The 20,286-nt window shown below is 40.1% G+C and overlaps 1 protein-coding gene across 8 annotated transcripts in view; it reads right to left on the bottom strand.

Annotated features, from left to right (window-relative positions):
- The window catches only part of PTK2 (protein tyrosine kinase 2), a 368,873-nt gene that overhangs the window by 305,511 nt on the left and 43,076 nt on the right, over nucleotides 1-20,286 (bottom strand). For 7 of the 8 annotated variants that reach the window (XM_034763675.1, XM_034763673.1, XM_034763672.1 and 4 more), the window contains one exon: nucleotides 736-762. The exons of the other annotated variant lie outside the window; for it this stretch is intronic. The gene's annotated coding sequence lies outside the window, so the exon portion shown is untranslated. The remainder of the gene's footprint in view (nucleotides 1-735; nucleotides 763-20,286) is intronic. 8 annotated transcript variants of the gene reach the window in all.

Below are 20,286 nucleotides of genomic sequence, written 5' to 3' on the forward strand. Positions count from 1 at the left end.
ACATTCATGATGTTTTATTGTAAAGTTACTGACAATTGTTATTAAGATTAACACCAAAGTTTAGACATAAAGGTTTCAAACAAGGTTACAACCATAATCTAGGAAATAACAGAACACACTACTCTTTTTAAAAACAGGAATAATTTGTAAGGCTCATGGAAGACAGGGGGTGCTGGATTAAGAGTAAGGAGATGAGGGTTTTATTCTCAGCTGCCCCACTGATTCACCCTGTAATTTAGGACAAATTAATTTGTCTGCCCCTCACTTCTGGCATTCCCAACTGTGAAGACTCTTCTGGGGTCTAATCTTCCATTATTTAACCACTCGTTTTGTTTCACATTGCCCCTCTACCTTGCCAGTGATGCTAGCCCTGACTGCTCACTAGTCCACTTCTCCACAGTTCTCTCTGCATCTTTTTCTATGTTGTTCCATCTCATCATTTTAAAAGAGTAAATAAAATATGTGGATATATAAAAATTGTAAACAACTCATCTCAATTCCTCTACTCATTTGTCAAAATATCATTTATGAGGCTATGAACTCTCTGAGTCTTCCTTGTGTTTGTTCAGTTCCTAGCACTACTTTGGGCTCCAATCCTGACTGAAACTTCTGGACTCTAACACAATGCAAATAAAAAACAACAACTCTGATTATATATCACAATACTATGGTATTGAAACAAACTATTAAAAGCTACTGTATGTCACATTAAATAAATGAGAGAATAGCACTTACCTGTTGGAAAGGAAAGTCTTGAAATATCTGAAATAATAATAAATAATAATAATATTAGCATAAATAAAATACTTCAATATTTCAACAGTCAAATTAGCCTACCCACCTTCCTGCTGCAAAATTATTGCATTATTCAGTAGAACACGTTATCTAAAACAGCCCTCTAGCTGCCAGACATGCTGCATGCAAAGATAAATCACCCCACAGTTCATTCACAAGATTATCCTTCAAATATGTGAGTGAAGAACAAAGATTATACCAACTAGTTTATAGCAAAGATGTTACACTATTAGGTGATGAGCATAATTATTACAGCAGGGTGCTAGTCACAAAACCCACAGTTTTTACTCACTCATTTTTTCTCAACCATTCACCTTATCTGGGATGAAATTTTCACGTTTGATCTTTGAAGAAAAGGGTTTTGTTTGATGGTTTGTTTTTAAAGTTCAGACACAAGCTATTCAAAATTTTGTTTTAAATATAATGAACTAAAAAAAGTCAAATGGGAGTAGAAATAAAATTATATTCAAAGAAAATTAAGAGTCTTGAACCTCAGTCAAATTTAGAAAGAAGGTATATCAATTACTGTTACTATTACTAACAACTGCATGCTAAGTGCTTTACAGACAGCTAAGATCATAGAGCCATTATAGCATGCAAAACTGTATTGCTGTATTTCTGTCCCCAGCCTTTCATATATCCCTGTAATCTTAATTTGTAAGATTAATCACAACCCTGATCCTGACTGGAGCCTCAAGGATCAAGAGAGTTTTGAGGAGAGGAGAGGCAAGCAGAGAGAAGGGATTGGGACAGGAAAAGTAAGGATGGGAGAAGCAAGAAGTATCAGGAGCGAGAGGGGACGGGAGTGATGGAACAAGGGAAGGGGTGATCTGAAGAGAACAGGAGAGACACTGCTAGTTGGAAAGTAGGTTGGAGGAGGAAAGTGCAGTGTGGGGCAGTTATGGAGAAAAAGCAAAAAGAAAGAAAGAGACGGTGGGTGGGCAGTGGTGGATTAGCAACTGGGCCAACGGGTCCCGTGCCCAGGGGCCCCAGCCAATTGGGCACCCTCGCACTCCGACCCGCTTGCCCGGTGCTCCTGCTGGGGAGCAGGGTTTTGGGGCATGGGGGCTTGCCCCACTCCCCAGAAGGTGCACAAGGCGGGCGGGGGAAGCCCCCACGCCCCAGCAGGAGTGCTGGGTGGGATGGGACAAGCCCCCATGCCCCAACCCCATTTCCCCAGCAAAAGGGCGGGGGGCAGACTGCAGGTGGAAGTGGTGGGGAGGGGAGGGGACCCCATTTGCTCTGGGCCATGGCCCCACAAAAGCTTAATCCACCACTTGTGGCGGGGACTTAACAGACCTCGACCAAAGAGGAGAGGCAGAGTTAGTTAGCAAGGAAGATGGCAAAGATGAATGAAGTGTGAGCAAATTTATCATGGATGAAGTCCATGTGAACTTTGGACTTTCTCCAGAGTAGCAAGAACAGGAACAGATTGACAGAGCACCAGAGCAGATAGTCTCATTGGTTTGCTACATATTAGAAAAATAAAGGTTAATCAACAGAGCACTAGTAAATATAGCGATATCAGTGAGTAATCCTAATACTGTGTTTAGTTAGGCTTATTATAATCAGTGCTGCTGCTGTGGTAAAAGCTGACAAAACTTTAATACTGGAGAAAAACATCTGAAACAAATAGAGATCTCTAAAGCCAACTAACTGCATATTTCAAAACTGAACTTCAGAGCCGTCTCTGAAGACATGTTTATTGCTTTAGTGGCAAAACATGCCAAAACTAAAACACTCTTAAAATGCAAAATGAGAACAGTTACAGGACATTACTACTATTAGGGAAAATCCTGCACATTTTATTCTGGAAAAAGAACAGCAAGTTTTGAGAGGTAACAAAGTACATTTATAAAGATATGCTCACCAAGTCATTTGCTTACAAGCAACACTGGGCTGAGGTAATATAATATCCCCTCAAACAGGAGAAAACAAAAAACAAGCAGGAAGGAGCTACATAAACTTCAGGAAGGAAAAGCCTCAAGTTGCCTCCGGCAATAGTTTCCGCATGGAATATAGATCAGTGTATACGGAATCAGGTTTCAGAGTGCTAGTCGTGATAGTCTGTATCAGTAAAAAGAACGAGTGGCAACTTAGAGACTAACAAATTTATTTGGGCATAAGCTTTCGTGGGCTAAAGCCCACTTCGTCAGATGCACGCAGTGGAAAATACAGTAGGAACACACACACAGAACATGAAAAAATGGGTGTTGCCATACCAACTCTAACGAGACTAATCAATTAAGGTGGGCTATTATCAGCAGGAGAAAAAAAAAACTTTTGTAGCGATAATCAGGATGGCCCATGTCAAACAGTTGACAAGAAGGTGTGCTCCAATCCTTCAGACGGAGACAAACACCTACAAGATCTCTATCAAATGTTCTTAAAAACTACAATACCCACCCGCTGAAGTGAAGAAACAGATTGACAGAGCCAGAAGAATACCCAGAAGTCACCTACTAGAGGACAGGCCCAACAAAGAAAATAACAGAACACCACTAGCCGTCACCTTCAGCCCCCAACTAAAACCTCTCCAGCGCATCATCAAAGATCTACAACCTATCCTGAAGGATGATCCCTCACTCTCACAGAACTTGGGAGACAGGCCAGTCCTCGCTTACAGACAGCCCCCCAACCTGAAGCAAATACTCATCAGCAACCATACACCACACAACAAAAACACTAACCCAGGAACCTATCCTTGAAACCAAGCCTGTTGTCAACTCTGTCCACATATCTATTCAAGTGACACCATCATAGGACCTAAATCACATCAGCCACACCATCAGAAGCTCGTTCCCCTGCACATCTACCAATGTGATATATGCCATCATGTGCCAGCAATGCCCCTCTGCCACGTACATTGGCCAAACCGGCCAGTCTCTACGCAAAAGAATAAATGGACACAAATCAGACGTCAAGAATTATAACCTTCAAAAACCAGACGGAGAACACTTCAACCTCCCTGGTCACTCAATTACAGACCTAAAAGTCCCAATTCTTCAACAAAAAAATTTCAAAAACAGACTCCAATGAGAAACTGCAGAACTGGAACTAATTTGCAAACTGGACACCATTAAATTAGGCTTGAATAAAGAATGGGAGTGGATGGGTCATTACACAAAATAAAAACTATTTCCCCAGGCGAATTTTTCCCCTACTGTTACTCACACCTTCTTGTCAACTGTTGGAAATGGGCATCCTGATTATCACTACAAAAGTTTTTTTTCTCCTGCTGATAATAGGCCACCTTAATTGATGTCTTGTTAGAGTTGGTACGGCAACACCCATTTTTTCATGTTCTCATATATATATTATATATATATATCTTCCTACTGTATTTTCCACTGCATGCATCTGACGAAGTGGGCTTTAGCCCACAGAAGCTTATGCCCAAATAAATTTGTTAGTCTCTAAGTTGCCACAAGTACTCCTCGTTCTTTTTGAATATGGAATGAATCCTTACACTGGTTAAAAAAAAATGCAAGTTTTAGTGAAGCTGCAGATTCCTGTTGAGTCATTTAAGTTTAGGAAAACTGTCACACTGTTTGTCTATTTATTCAGAATACTATGTTGTACAGTTTACCCAAATTGTTTTTGAGAGTCATTATCAAAAAGATCTCCTAGAAATAAGTGCATCCTCCATAATGGCTCAATCCACTTCACTAAAATTACTAAGTTTCAAGACTGAAATTTTATTTCAAAATTTAGCTAAGAAAAAATAATTGTATTATTATATATCACCTTCCATGATGCAAATTAACCACTAAATTGAATTTCTATTTCAACAAAAAAGTACTTAACTTAGAAGAATCTATACTTACAGTACAGAAACAAGCAACAGTATATTATTCTTCAAATTCCGTAAACTATTCTTGATACAATGGAATAAATGTTTACACCTCAAAGTTTTTCTCTTAAAGGAGATTAAGTTTCACCCATCATGTCCAGGAGATACATTTTAAGAAAAAAAGTTGACAAACATGAAGTCTATATCTGGCAATCATTATAATAAGTACACAGATGCTAAGATAAAATTAAATCCTAAATTTCCCAATGCTGAACTTGGGATTCAGCCACATAATACCTATTAATATTTTAATACACATTGCATGGCTAAAATACACGCAACTTTGAAAACACAGAGCGATGTTTACTTAAGGACCGCACAACTGCTGAAATAATAGAGCTTTTTTTTAGCACTTTGGGCCCTAATTCTGTAATGGGCTCCACATAGGCAGATCCTTGTATTCACACGGGCCTCAATGACTTCACATGGGCAAATCCGAGTTGAGTCCATTGCAGGATCAGGGCCTTTAAATGTGTACCTACTGAAACAATAATAGCAAGTGGTTAGTTCCATGTCTATGCCCAACTAATTCTATAAATGGATAAATTGAAACGGCACTACACACTTGCGACAATTCCACTTAAGGCCGCAGTTCCCTGTGAGAACACATTTTTCCAAAACAATTAATTAAATATTTACATGTAATGTATTTCTAAGCTTAATACATACAGGTATTTGCTTTACAACAAACAGTACAGGGAAATTAAAGCACACAGCATGAGGTTCAGATCCGGCTACTCAAAATGGGACCAAAGGCACTCAGAAAGCTGCTTGTGCAACATTTTTCAAAGGTTTTCAGTAAACACAAGCAGATCTTTTAAAGGCTAATGCATCTAGCTCCAGAAAATATGAACCATTATGGGAATATAGGTTCATGACAGCATCAATGAAACATGAAAATGCTGCATTATGATGTCAAAGAGAAAAAGCACAATCTCTGTTATGCATTTACAATCTGCTCACCACTGTTGCAGTACCACATAGGATCAATGTTCATTTGTTTCATGCAATTTATTAATTATGGCATTACAGCAGGGACTCCAAAGCTTAAAAGTGAAATAATTTTTCTGCCCTATCTCTTATTTTTGATCCCGTGTTAGTATCCCCCACATACCCCCAAAGCCTCCTTTTGGCTTAAAAAATTGTATTCTTATTCTTAAATCAAATGAGGTGTATTTTTTTTTTTTAAAAGACCACCTGAAAGAAATCTAACAAAACAAGTGTTTTAAGTTTTGAAGTGCAAAGAAGAGTAACCCTCCCAAGGCAGGTGTGTGGTTAGTCACGTAGTTCCAGTTCACTGAGTTCATTACACACTTGACAATATTTTGCACACTAGCCAAGCTTCAAAACCCCAACAAGTGAAGTTGCTTGTTACTATCCGCCCCCCACTTACCTCTCTCCATTCTGAAAACTGACCATTTCATTCTTACCCTTTGTTTCCTTTTAACCAATTACTGATCCAAGAGAGGACCTTCTCTCTTATGCCATGACTGCTTACTTTGCTTAAGAGCCTTTGATGAGGGATCTTGTCAAGGGCTTTCTGAAAGTCCAAGTACATTGTAGCCACTGGATCACCCTTGTCCACATGTTTGTTGACTCCTCAAAGAATTCTAATAGATTTGTGAGGCATGATTTCCTTTTACAAAAGCCATGTTGACTCTTCCTGAACAAATCGTGTTCATCTATATGTCTAATAATTCTGTTCTTTATTATAGTTTCAACCAATTTGCGTGGTACTGAAGTTAGGCTTACTGGCCTGTAATTACCAGGATCACCTCTTGAGCCTTTCTTAGAAATTGGTGTCATATTAGCGATCCTCCAGTCATCTGAAACAGAAGCTGATTTAAGTGATAGGTTACGTACCACACTTAGTAGTTATGCAATTTCATATCTGAGTTCCTTCAGAACTCTTGGGTGAATACCATCTGGTCCTGGTGACTTATTACTATTTAATTTATCAATTTGTTCCAAAACCTCCCCCTACTGACACCTCAGTCTGGGACAGTTCCTCAGATTTGTCACCTAAAAAGAATGACTCAGGTGTGGGAATGTGAAGACCGATGCAAAGAATTCATTTAGCTTCTCCATAATAGACTTTTTTAATGCATAGTTTCACTCACAATGATGGCTTGGGAAAGAACCTGTCACTCCCTAGCAACATGAAGAGGCTGGAGAGACTTCCTTTTTTTTTTTCAGCCCACGTCTGCTTTCTGGAGAACCAGTGATTAGTTCAGTCCATGGTAGTGTGGCACTGGGGAGTATGTTCCCAATCCAATCCTTAGCAATGAGGTAACAGTTTACCTCTCCAATCTGTTCCTTGGCCACCTGGAAGAGTGGGTGAAGACAGAGGGGAGACAGTACCTTATTTCCACTCCTGCTCATGTAGGAACTCTAACCCACTGGAGGTCAGGAACTAGCTACTCCCCTACAAAAAGTTCTGTCAATTCCTTTGTCATATAACAGACACATTTGCAGCTGAACAACATTATAGCTGTTTAACCCATCCTTTAAATATTCTGATAACCTTATCCAAAGCTTCTGAACAGCTCCTCAGAAAAATGTCAAAAATTGCCAGTCTTGCTTTTCCATTTCACGCACTTCATGTTCTGATATAACCTTGAAGGAATCATGCAGATTCCACACATAGATTCCAACACATTTTACTATCAGGTCCAAGCAATGACGGTTAAGAATGAGGAGACTGTCAATTTCTAAACAGCACAAAAAGGAATAAAGTTCTTGGGCCACATTCCTTACAGTACCTTCAATCTTTCTAGTGGATATGTTCTCCTACTTTTGAGACATCATTGTTTTGATCTTACATATAAAGGACAGACAAACTGTGAGTAAGGAAAGAGATACAAAACAAAACTGAGAGCCAAAAAGACAACTGCCAACTGAAACACTGGAAATGACCAATATAAATTAATTTAAGAACAGAATGGATATCTTTTGGGGAAAGAATAATATTTCCTCTTCTATACCTGCTGAGATACAAAATGTACTGCCAAAAAAGTAAGTGATGGACTCAGTAGACTTACAGTTCTTTCCATCCACAATATCTGTTTCTACGATATGCAATACTTAAAGACAGAATCCATAACCCTTGATATTTTTAGAAAATTATGCTTTTTTTCATTGTACCTCTTTCTGAGATGTTATCTTGGAAATGGATCAGTGATTTCAGACACATTTCTTTACAGGGGTAATATTTATAACACCTGTGAAGGGCTGGATCACAGAAACCCCCTTGGGAGCTGCCACCCAATGTACAAAGACTACTTCTATTCCTGTTTTACCTGCCAGCTCAGGACTCCAGCACCTTGTCTTGCTGAGCCAGACACTCCCGTCTGCTCCAACACAGACCCAAGGTCTGAATTACTTGCCCCAAAGCTGCAAGTTTACCTGAAAACAGCTCACAGAAGTGTGCTTGTCTATAGCACTCAGATGTCCAACTCCCAATGGGGTCTAAACCCAATTTTAAATCTAAATCCATTTTACCCTATATAAAGCTTATACAAGGTAAACTCATAAATTGTTTGCCTACTATAACACTGATAGAGAGATATGCACAGCTGTTTGCTCCCCCCAGGTATTAATACATACTCTGACTTAATTAATAAGGAAAAAAGAGATTTTATAAAATACAGGAAGTAGGATTTAAGTGGTTCCAAGTAGTAACAGACAGAACAAAGTAAGTCACCAAGCAAAATAAAATAAAATGCGCAAATCTAAGTCTAATCAAACTGAATACAGATAATCTCACCCTCAGAGATGCTTCAGTAAGTTTTTTCTCAGACTGGACACCTTCCAGGCCTGGGGACAATTCTTTCCCCTGGTACAGCTCTTGTTCCAGCTCAGGTGATAGCTAGGGGATTCTTCATGATGGCTCCTCTCCTCCTCTGTTCTCTTCCACCCCTTTATATATCTTTTGCATACCGCAGGAACCCTTTGTCCCTCTGGGTTTCCACCCACCCCCACCAGAAAAGCACCAGGTTAAAGATGGATTCCAGTTCAGGTGACATGATCACGTCACTCACTGCAAGACTTCATTACCCACTTGCCAGCAGGCACATATACAGGAAGACTCACAGGTAAACACAGCCATCTGCAGACAATGGGAGTCATCAAGATTCCAAACCACCATTAATGGCCCACACTTTGCATAATTACAATAGGCCCTCAGAGTTATATTTCATATTTCTGGTTTCAGATAGAAGAGTGGTACATTTATACAAATAGGATGATCACACTCAGTAGATTACAAGCTTTGTAATGATACCTTACAAGAGACCTTTTGCATGAAGCAAATTCCAGTTACATTATATTCACTTATTATCATGTTTTTATAAAACCATATAGACTGCACAACGTCACAACACCAAAATAGGAACATTATTTTAGTTTGATATTCATAACTGGAGGTAAGCAGAGAACATGTCTACCTATGAAATCAGCACACAGGCATCTGGATCTTTAGACTATTTGCAAGAGTGACTCCCTTCTAGAATTGTGGTAAGTCTCAGACTGCAAGTAATTTAGCTCACTTCTCTTGTGGTAGCAACTGAATGCCTCTAGCCCAAAGATATTCTCTTGAACTGCATTTAGGTGAAACGTAGGTTCAGTTCCTGGTCTTGGTCTCACCTGGACTCATCCCAAAGACAAGTCCACCCAAAATAAGACAAAAGCTTAGACCTCTTCACACTCTAACTTTCCTGAACATGTCCACTGTAATTCATCTAATTACTACTAGAGAAAATTGTAAGGAAAGCATTGTCACCAATGAAAAATGAAAAAGACAACTGATAGGAAGCTACCATGTGATTCATGGGGGTCAGAATGGGTATAGGAAACTTGTTTAGAGAATACTAATTGAGGTATGTATATGGTCCCTAATATCATAGTATCTGAGCACTCACAAGCATTAATGGATGAATCCTCAACAAATCCCAAATGGCAGGAATGTATTACTTCTATTTGACAAATGGGAAACTGAAGCACTGAGAGATTAAGTGATTCGCTCAAGGCCACATATGAAGCACACGGCAAAGTGTGGAACTGAACCCAGATAGCCTAGGTCCCAGTCCAGTGAATTAAGCTATGCTGAGTTAAGGCCACTTGAATTCTGAATAAGAATGTTCACAGAGATTTAATCTATTTTTAATTCATACCATTAGTTAATTTAGATCAACTTTCCTGAGTGTCCCTGTGTCAACAAGCCCTTAATGCCCCAGTTCTGCTCAAGAAACCATTTTCCTGTCCAAATGTATTTCCATATGTAGCACACCACTCTTTCTGCCTTATGGGTCTTGAAGATACATAAACGGATTAGCCATGTAGCCTCTGTTCCTTACATGAAACCTCCCATGACTGCTATGTATTGGGTATCCTACCTCTGCACAGATGTACGAGTTTTTGAGACAATCCATAAAAGAGCTATTAAACTGATCAAAGAGATAATCTAGAGTTTTTTAGCTAGGATTAACAGGACTGATCTTAATTTATAATGATTTTAGTAAGGTACCAGTCAACCTCAGAGACAGGAAAAAAATGTGTAGATTGCTATTTTTTTTTTTAATTGAGCCTGATCCAGCTCTCACAGAAGTGAATACAAAGATTTCTATTGACTTCAGTGGGAATTGGTGTGGGCCCTACGTAACGTGCTACACATTGTTAGTATTTTTTGCTAATTTTGAGCCTATGTTTCTTCACTACACAGAAGTCAGTAGGCAGTAAATACTCATGCACAAGAGATTTCTATGAATGCAGGCAGGTAAATATTTCTATGAACGCAGGCAGGTAAATATTGGATAGATACACAGAAAGATATGGCTGCTGTTACAATTGATTTTCAGAACATGAAATCCCAGTATAGTCAACAGGGAGTTTGCAGTGTTACAGGCATCTAATTTAAACTCGCAAAACCAAAACAAGAACAAAACGAGGACACAAAACACAGTGGAAGCTGACCAAGTCCTTAGATCGCCCCACTGCAAACAGATTACAGTTCTGGATCCTCATAATAAGAGCTATAAAAGACACAACAATGAGTGAAGGACAGTCGAGTAGCCATAACTTTCAATGTCTTTGCTTTTATAAATGTCAGTCAGACTCTAATACAATCTAGCGTTTTAAGTACCTAAGCCCTTGGTAAAAGGCATCACCTGCAGCATTCTCAAAAGAAAGGTTGGATGAAGGAACGATTAAATAGCACATGTAGTCTCATCATCACTAAACCCCCTTTAAAAAAAAAAGTTGTTTAAGAATGTTCTATTTAGTATAGGTGATATATAGAGAAAAGAAGAAAATAGGAAAATGAGGGAGGTAACAAAAGAAGAATATTGTTATTTATATTGCACCCCAGGTGTATGTGGCGTTTTACAGCCAAAACACATGGATCCCACCTGCAGAACTTGAATTATAATTTAGATGTAATATAAGTGAAGAAAATAGAAATTGGTGGACAGTAAAAGGGCTACAAGAAAAGATCATGTAATTGCTTTGATTAGTTATATGCATCTTAATCGAGCGGTTTAATGTGTTTATTATTTGTATTTCAAGTTGCACCATGTGAGATTATTTCCTAAGGGAAAGATGATGGTTGATGGAGACACAGGTGCTATAGGGGGGAAACAAGAAATGATTGCGCAAGAAGTGGTGATAGGAGAGCAGAATTGGAAAGAAAAGATTGAGGTGAAGGGGAAGGGAGGAAGAGGACAGAAGCAAAGAGGGCAAGGAGGATGCTAGACACGGTGGGAAAGGGGAAAGCAGCAAAGCAGGCAAAAAGGCTGCAAATGGGAATTCCAGTAATGTAAAGCCAGTGACAAAAAACAACAAACTTAAAACCTAAACCGAGGGAAGTAAGGGGAGAAGAGATTAGAGGACGCAGAAAAAGGATTTTCAGTATGCAATACTAACATGGAAAATACTTTATTCTCCTAATTGGTGCTGTCATAGACCTGCTGGCGCCTTTCAAGATGTGTTCCTCTCTTTTCATACAAAAGAAGGAGTCCCCACATTTCTATTCTCTGAAAGGCTATGATCAAACAGAGGATCCAAGTGGCAGGTCAGAACATATGTGCAGCTTGCCTATTCTGGTTGCCCACAGTGACTCCAAACATGTCTATCTTGCATGTTAACATAATATATATTTATTTGACTTCCGTACACTATTACGGCAGTATCAGAAATTTAATATACATAACTAATGATTTCTCATGTCCACAGACCAAATAAAAATTTTTGGTTTGACATCAAGACTTTATCAGTCTTAAAATGTTATTTAAGACAGTTTTTTTTCCGTAATCTGCTGTAGTGTTTAATCAATTTATACACAGTAAAAACTTAATTTGACAGAAGTGAATTAATTATTTCTCTCTGCCTCTAGCATAAGACAGTTTAAGACCATGACAAATACTTGCCGAAATTTTTATATAGGCAGATTTGTGCATTTTAGGTAACAGATATAAAATACGTATCTTCAATACAGAATTTACGAAAGTTGGTTGCTGTAAATTAACATTTGAATTGTATATACCTGCCCAATTTCCTACACAAGATCTCTCTCTCACATGTATGTATCCCAGTATGTCCAGACTGATTTTTCTTTTTAATAAGAAAAGTTTCAGCCAATAATTTTTATTATATTATGACACAGAACACAAACGGATTTTATGAGCACTGGCAGAAGGGATGGGGAAAGCAAGATAAGGGATTGAATGGGTCAGGAGATTGACAATAGGATATGCAAAATTTATACTTCTAGGTTACAGGTCTGAAGTCAGCAAAAGTTGGTAATGAACAAAAGTTGCCACCCGATGGCTGTCCCTCTCCGGGCTCTGGCACAGTGTTTGTGGGAAAACAAACTGCTGCTTCCCGTCCTGTACCTGTGTCATCGGGATAAATAGAAGATTTCAGCCTCCAGGGCTGTCACAAACAAGTTCACAAACAAAAACAAACATTTTTCAGATCAGTGGTGATTTTTGAATAATACTGTCACCTGAGAAAAAGGGCCAGATTTTTATCTGCTACACCAAAGTAAATCCTTCAGTAACTCCACTGACTTCATGATTTACACCAGTATAACAAAGACCAGAATCTATTATCTAGCCCATTTTTCCTAACTGAATTTTTAAATTCTACTGTAATCTTGTGATAACACCAGATTTTATAGTAAAAATAACTATCAATTTTACATACCACAATATCTCTATGCATTTCCTCATTTGAAAATCAAACTGACATTTGTACTATTTCTTCCATGATAATAGAAACATATTCTGGATGAAGTATTATGTTGGAAAATTTTGGAAAGTTAAGTATTTCAGGAAGAGCTTTGTTTTACTAATCTTAGGGTCCAGATGAAAGTACCTTATACATATAGATTTTTCAAGTCTGTACAGTTGAATCTTGTTTGAGTCAGCCTTATTGATGTATAAAATGCTATAGCAGAATACATGCCCAATATTATTATGTCCATATATTTACTCCATATTAGACTCAAAATAGCCATAACTCATGCACGGAAATAAACAAGGAAGTCCAGCAAGGACTATCATAATGATTAATACAGAAGGACCATAACAAAGGCTCTAATATTATCGTATTTGATAGAACCATTTTAGTTTAAATGCAGGAAACAGATATATCTTTTGCACAAACATAAGGACTTATAATACATTTAAATTAGTTTAAAATTGAAAACTAATAATCTCCCACCCTCAGCAATGAACTGCTGAACAGCAATGTTACCATAAACCTTACTTACCACAGTATAATCTTTCCATATAGATTCTCTAGCACTTATTATTTCCTCTGGAATACAGTATTTAATAAGCTTTTATAATTCTCAACATCCAAATGCTTAGTTGGTGTTTAATATTTTTCCCCAGATTTATAAAGCAAATAGTGTGGTATCCTTTCCTCGCGAGCTCATCATGATATACACTGAAGTCAGTGGAGTCTCTTTTGTCTCCTTTCACTCAAAGTCAGGCAGAGCAAACAAAAGGCATCCATCATTAAGTCCATTAGCTTCAGCTGAAAAGACAACTCTAGGTTGCCAGATGGGCAAACGTATTTTGCTAAATCTGGCAGCAGCCACAATAAATCGTAAAAGAAGAACAGCCATAGAGATCAGCTTTTTTAATTGCTTACTCTAAAGTTTTAGTGTGCAGGTTATCTCACCATTCTATTTGCTTTAAACACCAACACCAACTCCTTTCATTCACTACTTAATCAAGATAGACTGAGTGCCTCCAATGCAGCTTTTCCTTCCCTTTCCATTTTGGGGGCAAAAGGGAAAGGAAGTGACACATAAGAAATCTAATTTTCTTAAGAGAAAGGCAATCTCTATTCCTTATCCAACTAACTTAAATTCAGAAATTACTGAACCTCACAATATGAAAAACAAAGCAAAAGAAAAAAGAAAAAGAAATGTGAGTCATATTGATAATGGACAACAACAACATACTAACAATTTAGAAGTGAAGTACACCAATGATAAGCCACTGACAATGAAGGTATGTAAAGCAACTTAAAAAAGAAGCAATAAATACCCTGCTTTAAGATTTAATGTTGATCAAATGAATATTATGTTGATTGCACCAGAAGTTTTAATAATTAGCACCATGCTAGAAATTGTGCACAAATATTACTATCTAGAATCAATTACATTGACTACCTTATCTATAGTTTAACTGTCCCATTGGAAAGGCTGCCTCCACTTTCTGCCAACCGACTAAGCACATGTAGGATAACAGAAAACGGACACTGATCACCAAGATATGGGTCTACCAGATGTTCATTTTGAGCAGGCTGCTGTATATGGTGGCAAGACCTGGATCACCTACAGCAGGAATGAGAAGACTAAACACCTTATATACCCTTTGTTGTAATTTTAGTATCAAGTGAGAAATCAAAATTCCTGAAACAGAAGTAACTAAGTGTGACGAACTGGGCCTGTTCTTACTGTGGTGTGAGAATGCTGACAGGGGAGTGTGGCTAGGATAGTCTGCATTGGGGGATGGGAGTCTGCCCGAAGGCAAATACCTGAGCGTGTAACATGAGAACCCAGGAAGGGGTTGGAGGCCAGGTGACACCTTGGCCCGGGAAACTGAACAAAGGCGGTGGGAGGGGTGGCTGAAGGCAGAGTGCTGGAAGCGGGCTGGAGAGATGGCTGGGAGGCAGAGATGGCTCTGACCCCCCAAAGGGGGGTGGGCTGGGATGCCCTGGGACCCCAAGCTGGACCTAACTGAGGGGGGCCCTGTTGTCTGTGCCTGCAAGACCTGTCTTGGACTGTATTCCTGTCATCCAAATAAACCTTCTGCTTTACTGGCTGGCTGAGAGTCATGGTGAATCGCAGGAAGCCGGGGGTGCAGGGCCCTGAGTCCCCCAATACTCCGTGACACTGAGAAAGCAAAACTGCAAAGTCTAATCACTGTTCTCAAACACAGACTGTTAGCTTGATCATCTGTATCAGATGAGTGATGGAGGCATTCCAGAGAATCTCTGTATGGACAACCTGAAGATGCTCCAAAGTCACTGAGCCCACCTAGGCTCAAGGACATTTGCAAGACGGACATGAAAACTTTCAAAATTTTGACATTGCAAGCTGGGAAGATGCAGATAAGAAAAGGCTGCACTGGAGGGCTGCACTGCGCCAGGGAGCTATAGAGACTAAAGAGGTGATTGAGAGAGAGGAAAGCGAAGAGAGTGAAGAGGAAAGTGCTACAGGCCTCAAGTACAGGTAGTGCGTTGGCTTCATCTTCTGGCCCTGCGCCTTATGCCTGCATTATCTGTGGCAATGACTGTCCCTCAAGAACTGGACTTTTTAGCATTCATGACACTACAAGAATGACATGCAGTAACTGAACTGCTTTGGTGCTTACACAGTCGTCTTTTGAGCTGGACGGTTGCCATATGAAAGACTACATTACTCAAGACAGCGACAATGTCTTCCACTCTTTTTGATAGTCAAAGTACATTGACAGTGCTCATTAAATAATGAGTCAGTAGTTTTTCAGGGTTTTTTACTTCTATAATTAGTGGTATCGTAATATCCTTTCCCCCCTGAATTTACATCACTATACACCATCATAAATATTCATTCAGATTAAGTTTAGTTTAAAGCATAAATTTGGGGTGGGGGACTTCTTAAAAAAAGTTATAATTACTGTATATACTTGTTCATAAGCTGAATATTTATGGTAAAAAAGTGACGCGTCAAAGAACAGAGGTCGGCTTATAAACGGGTCTACCCCAAAATTTGATGATTTTAAACTCTATGGAATTATTGAATTGAATATCTAATACAGGGATCGGCAACCTTTGGCACGCGGCCCGCCAGGGTAAGTACCCTGGCGGGCCGGGCCGGTTTGTTTACCTGCCACGTCTGCAGGTTCAGCTGATCACGGCTCCCCGCTGGCCGCGGTTCGCCACTCCAGGCCAATAGGGGTGGCAGGAAGCAGCGTGGGCAGCGTGCCAAAGGTTGCCAATCCCTGATCTAATACATTGTCGTTTGTTTACCTGGAGCTGAGCTGGGTGGGAACGGCAAACCGTGGCCACAGGGAGCTGAGGGGCTCCATGCCTGCAGACGCTTCAAGTAAACAAAATGTCCCGACTTGCCAGTGGCTTACCCTGACGGGCTGGGACCCAAAGTTTTCCAACCCCTGAAATATAGGGTCGGCTTATGAAAGGGTCATACAGTTTTTGCTATTTTTAACCTATCCATTTTGGGGGGTCGGCTTATAAGTGAACGGTCTAATGAACGAGTATATACGATAAATTAAACTGTAAAACAAAGTAATCTGAAACACATTTTAGCTTTAATTAGATTGGTTTGGGATTAATGCAAAAAGATTTTAAATACACACTTTTCAGTGCAAGGTGGTTCAAATATATTCAAAATTGTGTGTGAAGTTAAAAATACTTGAAACAGTTAAGATACTGAGGCAAAAAATCTAGCTATTGCATAAGCATAGTAATACTTCAGGTGCTTTTTGGTACATACACTTACTGTTAATAAGCAGCACAGGCTATACATTACACAGTTCTTTTATTTAAACTTTTTCTATACCTATTCCAGTGGTATTGTTAAAATCTATTTTTCAGTCTGCAGGGTGAGTTCTTGACAGTATGAAGTCAATGCAATTTCAGATTGCATATGCTAAAGACATCACATCATGGAATTGGTGTTAAATAATAGAGTTAAGCAGTTCCTCTCTATACTGGTCTGCTCCAACACCACCTGGGAAAATATATTGAATTTTAGCCACTTAGTCTTTAGAAATATATACAAACTGGAGGAAGTTCAGAGAACAAAAAATAAGTATGTACAGTTCTGTGACAGTGACTTCCCTTTCCTATCCTTCTTCCCCAAAAAGCAAGCTTTTGCTAGGGTGCCAGTTCATCTCCTTTCCCTCAACCTCTGAGTCATACCTCTGGTTGGGGCTCACAATAGTCCATGAGACTAATGGGTATCCATGGCTTGGTTCTTTCTCCCCTCTCCACAGCCATGAAAGGGGTTGATAAGGAAATCCCATAGCTGCCCAAGTTAAAGGGACTGGGGGGACGGAGTGCGGGGGGGTAGGGGGGGAGGGAAAGAGAGACAGCTTATTACCAGATGCCAGGAGACACTTCTACCCCTTTCCAGAACTGACTTCCTGCCAGACCATATCTCCCTCCTTGCATGGCCATAGAAGTATGTCTTCTGGCAGTGTTCAGGAGATGCCCTTTGAGGTAGGGAACATATTCCCATCCTTAGCCATTCTATTATGTCACAGCAACTTCAGATCTCTTACCACAGAATGATCAAAATAGATAATGCTACTCCTTTTTAGATCCCAGATCTGGAATGAGACCTCAGATAGAGTGTGACTCTATTACTATTATAGTTTTTATCCTGTCGAAGGGTGCAACAGGCACCTTACAGAACACAACACAGAGAAAGCCCATGTTCCAGGGAGTTTATAATCTAGGTACTAGGATTTAAGAACATTTTGGGACAAATTTGTAAGTCACCACAGAGAAGCTGATACGTTCTTTTCTATTATCCCAGTCGTCACAAAAGAAAATTTTCCTTTTTTTGCGACAGAGATGCAGAACAGAAAAAAAAAAAAGATGTATTTTCACATATGTTTGTAGACTTTAGATAATACCAACAAGGTTAATAATAATAGAGGCGACACGGGGGGGGAGGGGAGGAGGAGTAGTAAGGGTCACATGCCCCCCCAGATTTCTCGGGCCACTTCTTGCCAGGACTCCCAGCAGCAAGGAGACAGCGGCTCCCCCTGGTGGCAGCACTCACTGTGTATCCGTGTAGCATGGGGAGGGAGGAAACAGCAGGGCAGCTGGCTGCAGGCTGAGCTCTCCTCTGCCCTCCGCTACATGGGGCTGCTTCACCTGCCCTGTTGCTGGAGAGTCAGTGCTTCCTGCTGCCTGCTTTGCAGACCGCCCACTGAGGTGCGTCAGGGGATATCTTAGAGATCAGGAAGAGGAGCTGCAATGTGGTGCTCAGTGCCAGGCAGCTCAGATGGAGCTCCACTCTGGCAGAGTGTCCCAGGAGCGAGTGAAAGGAGCAGACTGGGAGGGCGGAGAGTAAGGGGGGGGGGGGGGGGGCAGACCTTGCTGCTGCATCAATGCATTGAAACAACAGCAGCCTCTAATGTGCCCATCAAGGAGAAAGCGATTTGGGGGTGTCATATTCCCCCCACCAACAAAAACTGATTGATAATTCTCCTACTTCTTGTTAACTGAGACGATTCAGCCTGAAGCACCATCCCACCCTGTCACCACCCACCGCGATGGAGCATGGAGGACTGTGCATCCCACCTGTGCTGTCCTTGTGTGGGTCTTGTTTGAACACTCGCTAAATTGATTGAGGATAGTTCAGGCAAGGAGGGATCAGGGCCGGCTCCAGGCACCAGCGCAGGAAGCAGGTGCCTGAGGTGGCCAATGGAAAGGGGCGGCACGTCTGGCTCTTCGGTGGCAATTCAGTGGTGGGTCCCTCAGTCCCTCTCGGAGGGAAGGACCTGCTGCCGAATTGCCGCCGAAGAATGAAGCGGCAGTGGTAGAGCTGCCACCCAAGTGCCGCCAATCGCAGCTTTTATTTATTTATGTTGCCGCTTGGGGCAGCAAAAACGCTGGAGCCAACCCTGGGAGGAATACAGCCACAGGACAGAGAGCAGGAGGAGGAGGAGGTAGTTGCTAATGTATGTTGTCTACATACATATCAAGTTTCAGGGGGTAGAGCAGAGGCAACACGTGCAGTGGTCATGTGCCCCCACAGAACCTTTCAATTGTGCTCTCCCCCACTATCCATAGTCACACGTCACCTCTGAATATACAGCTCTGAAACTCTAAAGTCTGCACTGTAATTAAACATTACAAACTACAGTTCGGAAGTTATGCATACGGTACTCTCACAGCAATATAGCATCTGACGAAGTGAGTATTCACCCACGAAAGCTTATGCTCCAATACGTCTGTTAGTCTATAAGGTGCCACAGGACTCTTTGTCGCTCATAGCAATATGACTCATTCACTAAGGCACCTTTCCAAAAGGGTAATATGCCAGAACTCCTAAGTTTTAACTTTCTATAACCTGACCACCACCACGCAGATCTATTTCTGAATGCTTGCAGAAATATATTACCATTTTTTGCTATTTAATGAAAGTAGTGCATAGTAAGTCAGGTAAAAAACAAAAAACAAAACATGTCACACAAAAATATAATTGTCCTTAATGGTATCAATTCATTTATCTTTGCTGTATTGAGGCTTTCAAGATTCAACCTCTGCAGGAGCTACTGCCCCCACCTACTCTGCTTCTAAAGAAAGTACGTGTATTATAGACCAACTACAAATGAAGTAAATATTATCATTTCATAATTAAAAAACTGGTTTCTGTGACTCAGATTCCATTTGGTACAGACTGATGGTGTACATCTTATCTGGTCAGGCAGAATGGAGCCAACAGACTGTTTTGAAACCCTCAGGCCAACATGGCTCTTTCTTTTAGTCAGTTTCTCAGATGACATTTCCCAGATAAAAAGAGGACAAACAAGTAATCTCCATTCTACCCTGCAGAGAACTTAAAGACAACATACTGTGATCAGTGTGCCCAATCAGCTGATCTAAGTCAAAGACAAAATTTCCAGCTAAGAAATAGTTCTTTCCAGATCAGATATGAACAGCAGTCCTCCACCAAATCAAGTTTATGGTAGGTCTATAAATCTTACATCATGACAAGAGATCAGAGATTTTTTTTTAAGACAACATTTGCCTAACACATCAAAACATAAGGTTTAAACTAAAAGCAAGCAGCCATCCTATTAGCAAGGCTGATCTCAGGTTAAGAATAAAACAAGAACATGTAGCCCATAGACAATTATTTTCATCTTCCAAACAATTTTAAAACATTCACTAATTCAGCCTTAGAAAATTTCTGTCATGAAAATTTACTGTCTCAAGCATAAAAATCCTGACATCCATCCCTGGCAGAAAATGGAATAATAAAATTCAACTCATCCATCAAAAAAGTTACTTGACCCAGGTGAGAAAAATTATGCAAAACTGAATTAATGCCTTTCAAGAAATTACATAATAGTCTTACTTCTGAATGGACAACAGCATTGATTAAG

This window comes from Trachemys scripta, chromosome 2 (genome assembly GCF_013100865.1).
Source record: "Trachemys scripta elegans isolate TJP31775 chromosome 2, CAS_Tse_1.0, whole genome shotgun sequence".
NCBI classification, from domain to species: domain Eukaryota; kingdom Metazoa; phylum Chordata; order Testudines; family Emydidae; genus Trachemys; species Trachemys scripta.